Source organism: Papaver somniferum, chromosome 2, assembly GCF_003573695.1.
Source record: "Papaver somniferum cultivar HN1 chromosome 2, ASM357369v1, whole genome shotgun sequence".
Classification (NCBI taxonomy): Eukaryota; Viridiplantae; Streptophyta; class Magnoliopsida; order Ranunculales; family Papaveraceae; genus Papaver; species Papaver somniferum.
In genome coordinates this window covers 188,379,934-188,387,638 of record NC_039359.1, presented here as the reverse complement: position 1 = coordinate 188,387,638, position 7,705 = coordinate 188,379,934, and positions in this window count along the sequence as shown.

The window sequence follows — 7,705 nt, the reverse complement described above, 5'->3', positions numbered from 1 at the left end:
TGAGAAAGTGTGTGGACAGGTCCGTCCATGAGTTGATGCTTCCGGGCTTTAGATTGTCGTACCACGAGAATGTTGTATCAGTCAATGACTTACGGAACTCCCTTAGGCACAACTTCCCATCAGAGGCTCGATCGTTCATAGAGGCGACGTATCTGCTAAGATGTTCTCGCGCATTTCCTTGTACATCATACACCTTGAACTTTGGTGAATCATAATCCTCTGGATATTGATATTCCACGATCTCGGGGACATGAAATAGTAATTGTTCTGTTTTACTACTTTGTAGTTTGTCTCAAAAAATTTGGCTATCGCCTCCTGTGTCATCATTCCGTGATATTCTTCTTTATCCTCGGCGCTTTCCAAGGCCTTTTTGGCGCATTTCTCGTTGCTAGCTTCTCTCAACAATCTTCTCAACTCTTTTTCCATGCAGATATGTTCCTCCAACTCTTTCTGCATTTCCTTTAAAGTGGGCTGCGCGAGTGACGTGCTTCCGCCCTCTAGTTGCTTATCCCTTTCCTGCGTCTCTTCAGGTCTTCTTTCTTGTAAGATTGGATTCGTTATTATCCCTATCCGCTCCCATTCTATATTAGGGGGCGGATTATTCAACTGATCGTTAGTCGCGCTTGGGGTAGTACCACTCGGCTCCATCATGATAGACTAGGCACGATCCTCCGGGTGTGGTCGCCAAATGTTAATACCGGAATTCTCGTTGGGTTCTACCCGTCCTAGTATACCAATATGACCTCACTTTTTTTAGAATAGTATGAGAGAGAGTTGTCTTTCCATTGTACCTTGTCCTTTCTTATATAGACTTTCCAAAAGCCTTTTCTTTTTATGACATCTTGACATGTGTCCTAAACCTCCTCAATTAGTACTAATGCCATCCCTTCTCTAATATAACCTTCTTCTTCCTTGCTAATTCCTTCATTGTCCCTTCCACCTCATGGATACTTTTTTGGTGGACTTGGGCTTTAGTCCCCAAGTCCCCATGTTCCATGTGTGACCTTTCCCCTCTTTGGGGCACCCTAACCTGGTTAAGGGGAATTATTTTTCATGTATCAACATTCCTGAATACATTCACATCAATAATCATGTTTCATAACTCAAAACTAGTATCAATAGACTCAAGCGCATCATTAGGAAGGCAACAACATCAGGTATTCCTTGTTCCCCTATTATTGATTCTCTTGAGACTAACCCTTTTGACCTCTCTGATGGTTCTTAGGAAATAAAGGGATAGAATGTCAACACCCTTGATGAACAAAAATCTCATCATTGTACAACTTGACTACTTCTAGCTGTGCCTCCTCATTGAGACCGAGTGAGGATGCACAAGTTTCTCAAGAAGATGACTTCTTCTTGACAAAGTGGTCTTTGTTGTATTTGTGTCATTATCCGTTCTTTTTATGTTTAAAAAAAAGGGAAGGGGGGTGTGGGGGTGGGGTGTGTGTGTGTGTGGGTGGGTGTGATGATGATGATGATGATCTTACTGTTGAGTCATCTTCCAGTATTTTATTACTCTTGGTAATATGGATGATCAGTAACTCGTGAAATAAATTCTTCTTGGAGCTTACATTCTGAAGCCTCAATGAGTCTTTTCTTTTTAACAGTTGATAACTTGTTTTGAGTTTCTTAAGAACTTGTTTCTGGTTTAGGCTACATTGGTACTAAATACTGGTATTTATGTCCACGAACGGTCCGTGATCGGACGTGGGGTTTCAACACCATCGTGGTTGGAAAAGAACTATATGTTACCTTAGGGTTTATTCCTAAGAAAAAAAAAATATATAAGACTGACTTTATGATTTCTTAGATATGCATACGTTCCGTAACCACAAAAAACGTTCATGTGATATCATGGACTGCATGATGGATGGATGCAAAAAGGAAGACAAAAATGAAGATGGAAAAATCATTGAATTTCATGAGAATCCGCTCATAATAACTTGTTTCTATGATTGCGATCATGAAGTTGATAGGCCCGTTCAGATGTCATCTGATTTGGTTGGAAATCTTCTTCGAGATTTTGGGGTTGTTCGTGAGCTACTTGAAATTGCAACAAAGAATCTTTTTTTTTCTTCTGAAGACTGAACTGAAGAATGCAACTGATGATCTTGTTGTTGTTCGATATTTAATCGCTGACTATGTATAAGTCTTTTCAGTATGGTTTTAGGAGTTTATTTAATTGTGTCTAGGAAACTTCATATGAGAATTTATTCTTATGTTTTAAGAAGGATAACTAGGGTTTGAAATATAAAATATTGTGATTACACGTAGCTATTTCAACGATTTTCATCTTGCAATGTTTTTAGATTTATTTATTTAAATTCTAAGTTATTTTAAAGATGATTTTGCAGTATTAATCTTTATTGGTTTTATATATTGCAAAAATATTATGGGATATGTTGTGTTTACGTCCATGAACTATGATTATCTCATATGCTCAAAAGTTAAGTCTATGTGTCATTACGCAAATATTGATAAAAGATAGGATTTTTGTTAGAGGGAAAGCAAACACGGATTCGAGGAGAGCGAAAATCGTAGTTAACTCATAAATCGGGCTCCAGCCAAATTACCCTCACTGGATACACCAAATACCACACAAACTCAACACCATCCATAAAAAACTCCACCACCACCATCAACTCCACCTCCGAGACATGATTAACAGGAACAACATACAATACATTTTTCTAATAGTTTATGTTCTTTAATGACTTAATTTAAATCAAAAAGCTTAGTTTCTCTTTAAAATCTTAATCTTAACTACATTCATTATTAACAATGAATATTAGAAAATCACAAGTATATTATTTTGTAGTGATATTGATATAATTTGATATCAGTTTAGTAGGTCTTTGTAATCCAACCTTCAATAGTTTATACTTATACGCTTCTTTCCCTGATTGATTTAGCGGATTGATTGTTATTTTTCTAGTGATAATTTTTCTTAGAGAAATGGATTGTTAATCAGTTAACGGGTTAAGATTGATGATCATCTAAATATGTATTATAATTCCCTGATGACAAAATCTTTAGGTTTCTTAAGGATGGTAGGCACGCTGAATCTGTTGGTGCTTGGTGGTGGTCTTGTTTATCTAACCTTCGTGCTAGGTCTATTTTGATTTTGAATCAGGTTTAGGATAAAAATAGTTAGTGCGATGGATTTTATTTTGTTTCATGTTGATTTTTTCTGTGTTTTTAGTTTTTGGATTGGTGTTGTTGCATTTGAGGTGTTTGGTAAAATAAGGGTGTCGGAGGTGGAATTGATGGAGGTCTACTAGTGGTAGAGTTGTTTCAGATATGGGCGTAAATTTTCTGTGGCCATTGTGTGGATTAAATTGGGGTAGTTTGATCCGAGTTAGAGTAATATAGTGAATAGGTCCTAGTTCATGAGTCGACTACAATTTTCGCCCTCCTTGAATCCGTTTTTGTTCTCCCTCTAACAAAAATCAAATATAGAATGAACTTTTGAAAATTCCACAATATTGGTCTTTCCCTGATCCACTTTTATGTGAAAGTACTGTATGGCTCCGTAAGTTTTCTTATGTTGAGTGTTTCTGATTAAATTAGTCAATAAGGTCTTCTTGAGGTTAATTTATTCGAGTTTATCAGATAAAAATCATGTGGTTTGTTAATGTCCAAAGAAATCCTTCTTTTCTTGTAAAAGTAAGGTCGCTTATGTTGTTCTTTCGGGAATGACATATTATGGGGGAGAGCTTTTGATGGAACTTGTGATTAATTGCCAAATCTTTGTGAGGATTGCGGTTGTGGAATATTGTAGGAGTTATCTTGTATCTTTATAAACTCCTTGATGAATACACTAAGTTTTGACTATGTGAAATCATCGAAACAAGTTGATATGTTCGCTTTTAGTCATGAATTATCTCTTTGAGAATTTCATTGTGATCTCATAGTTTTCGTACCTTTGCCAATTTCTATTGAAAAAAAGGGGGAGAATTATTTGGTATTTCACACTACATACATATAGTTTACGGATCATTATGTAGGGGGGGTTCATTTGGAAATGAAGTACTGACTAAGGGGGAGTGATACATATAAGCGTAGCATTATTGTCAAAGTTGTGGTGCAATTGGACTTCGATGTTGTCTAATAATACTATGACACTGTATAACAATGATTGAGAACATTTTTTTTCTTATTGTTATGGATACTGATCTTCAACAACGATGATGCTGAGTTGAACACGTTCAGAATCGCTGGAGTACTTGGAGTAGCGAAGAATTCAAGGAATGTTGAATAGCCAAGGAAATCAAGCATGATATATGAGAATCTACAAAGTTTATTTATTTTGCAATTCATATGTATTGATAATTTTGTCATTAAAATTGACAAAAGGGGATATTGTTAGAGCACTGCTCGGTCGAACTCGCAAGTGTTGCTATCTCAAGCTTGTTTGTCAAGTTTAGTTGATCAAAATTATAGTCTTGATTTCTAGTCTACTTATAGCAATGTATCGGATTAGTATAGAATGTGTAGTTGAGCTTTAGACTTCACGGCGTTCATCGATTGAAGACGAAGACCTACTGAGGAGAGCTTGGAGGAACTCATCAAAAACAATGTATGTGGAGACTAAAACTTATCTATCACTCACAAGTTTGTTCTATTCTATCTTCAAATGAGACTAAGTCGTATAGCTATATAGACTTTTACATTATACATATTTGATATTTCGAGCTGAGTTTATCTCGGTTATCTATTTCTCGAAATATGTGTTGGAAGCTTTTTGCTTTAGCTATATTCATCATTATTTTTGACGAGTTTAGTTGGAAACAATTTATTTGTTGGAAACTAAATATTAAGTCAAAAGATGATCATGTGAAAATTGACTTGAAACATTTTATATGATTCGTATGAGACAATCATTTGATGTCGACTTGGAAAGTTTCATATTGATCATTGGACCACTTGAAAATTACTTGAAGCTAATAGTTTGTATGAGACAGCTATTGTAGTATTCTAAGGATGTTTCAATGATTGAAATGGGAGTTTAGAACAATTAACCATATCTGGATACAACACGGTATGCATACCTAGTATGCGAACTGTGTTGTTATGATTCAGGTCCGGGAACCTTGTTTGCGTACCTAGTATGCGAACGGTTTTAACTAAAGGTCTGGGAACCTCGTTTGCATACCTAGTATACGAACGGTTCTACCTGAGTTGGGTCCGGGACAACTGTTTGCATACCTGATTTTTGAACGGATGGATAAAACCAAGGTCCGGAGATGTTGTTTGCATACCTGGTTTGCGAACATAGTGGTTTAAGTTCTAAAATCGGTTAAGTATGATTCTCATACTCATGAACTAAACATTTATGAATTAAGGAATGAAATATTTGCAAACCGTGGCTTAATGTTCATGAATTGGTTCTTGTAAGTACTTTGTACAATTACGAGTCAAACAGATTTTGTTTCAATTTGTTCATATATATTTCTATGAGATAGTGAACAATTGAACAACTCTATTTGAAACATAATTAGATTCATTTGATTATCTTTCATGGTTGATTGATCATAATATTTGATGTAGAAGTGTTAGATGAATATGGTTAAGAAAAAAGTGTTCATATGGATAACTTCGGTTAACTGTTATTGATCCAACTCAATATACATGTTTAGGTACGGTTACCCATATCTATGGGAGACATATTTATCTATCATAAGACGGAACAAAATTTCGTAGGTACTTCTGTGGGGGACAAATTTATCTATCAGAATAGACATATCTGTGTGAGACAGGTTTGTTTATAAGTCTTCGACTTTGGGTCGTAGCAACTCTTAGTTGTGGGTGAGATCAAATAAGGGAATCAAGTGCGTAGAATCAGGTGTGGTTCAAGAGGCGTAAGGAACGCGACTATACCTTAATCAGTGTGAGACTTGGTTAGGGTTCAACTACATTCCAGTCCGAAGTTAACTTGTAGTAGGCTAGAGTCTGTAGCGGCTTAATATAGTGTGGTGTTCAAATATGGACTAGGTCCTGGGGTTTTTCTGCATTTGTGGTTTCCTTGTTAACAAAATTTCTGGTATCTGTGTTTTTTCTTTTCGGTGTTACATTTTATATAATTGAAATATCACAGGTTGTGAGTAGTTCAATCAATTGATAAATCCGACCTTGATTGTTGGATAGGAATTGATTGGCACTTGGGCATTGGTCTTTGGTACTGTCCAAGTTATCTCTCATATCAATCAGGCTCACAGATTTCTATCTGTTCGATTGTAGATTATATTGAGAAATTGAGATTAAGTTCTTTAATATATCTCTTGATTGAGCTCGCTTTTAAGTTGGTGCTCTCGGAATTATATTGGAGTTAGTCCATACAGATTGCTGAACGAATTATTTTTGTGGTTGTTATACCCCCGCCTTTTCAAGTACAATGTTGACAGAAGATTATTTCGACAACAATATTAGATTTCAATCACAGTTAGAATTTTTTTTTCAAATCGAATCCTTAACAATGGAGATCCTGTTAGAACATAGCTAGGTTGAACCCACCAAGCATTGGTATGTCAAGTTTAGTTGTCATATTTTAGTGAACCAAAACTCATTTAAAGAGTCGCTTGATAATATGCTAGATTCAACTTCGTATAGGTTAGCTTGAAAGTATTAGGATATGAGACATTACAAGTATTACGTGAAGACTTGAATAATGTGAAGAAGTAAGGAGCTACAACGACGGCATCATCCTTCCTATTGAGTTTAGTAATACTTGACTTAAACTGTTTCATTCCGTAACGTATCTTTCAAGTCGTGCGTATTGAAAACATAACTGCGAAGCTGTGAATATTATACTCAAGTTAGACATAGTGTTAAGGAATTACAATACGAAGTATAACGTCTATCTTTTGAACTTCGCATATAAGACATTGACAGAATCGTATGAATACTATTGTGATTATGTATGGGTATGAGTGAAGATTTCGTCCTAGGAAACAATGTTTTACATTGGTTTAAAGGAAGTAAATTCATAAACTTGTTTTGTGAATCGAAAGGGAAATCCGCTAGGCTTATTGGTATTGTTGTTCATTGCAAATCTTTTGAATTACCAATATGTGTGTTTAGTATAACCGCTCATAACTTACTTATGTATCTTGGTAAAACTATTCACAAGGTCTGACTTTTGTATTGGTATGACTTTTATTAGTGAAACTGATCTTAAGTAATCAATTGAGATGGTAATACCGATATCTTGAAATAGGTGTGACTAAATACTAGTCATTGGTTAACCGATCCTAGTAAGAGGTGTGACCGATCACAAGTGAGAGAGTAACCGATCCTTGTAAGAGGTTTAAAAAGTTTTAGTAAGTTGGTGTAACAGATCCTATAACTTGGTCAACCAATTACAAGTTTTACCATAAGAAGTGTGTTGATGGTGGTTTTTAGCTTAGGGTTAAAATTGTAAAACCTTGCATCTGATGTGACGTCACTCTGTAAGGAAACGGAGCCACGAGTGTCAGCCTCTCCACTAGCATACTTATTGATCCATTCAATATCTACATGAAATTTACCCAGACTGGCGGGTGTAGCAACCATCCCAAACACTCTGTAAATTTCGGCACCTCGCCAATACAAGACTCACTGAGTACTTTTCATGTGATATGTTCCCCGACAGAACCCTTATATCGGTATGGCATGACGTATTTATGTTCGCTCGCAGCAGAGTAGCATGGAACTCCAAGTACCA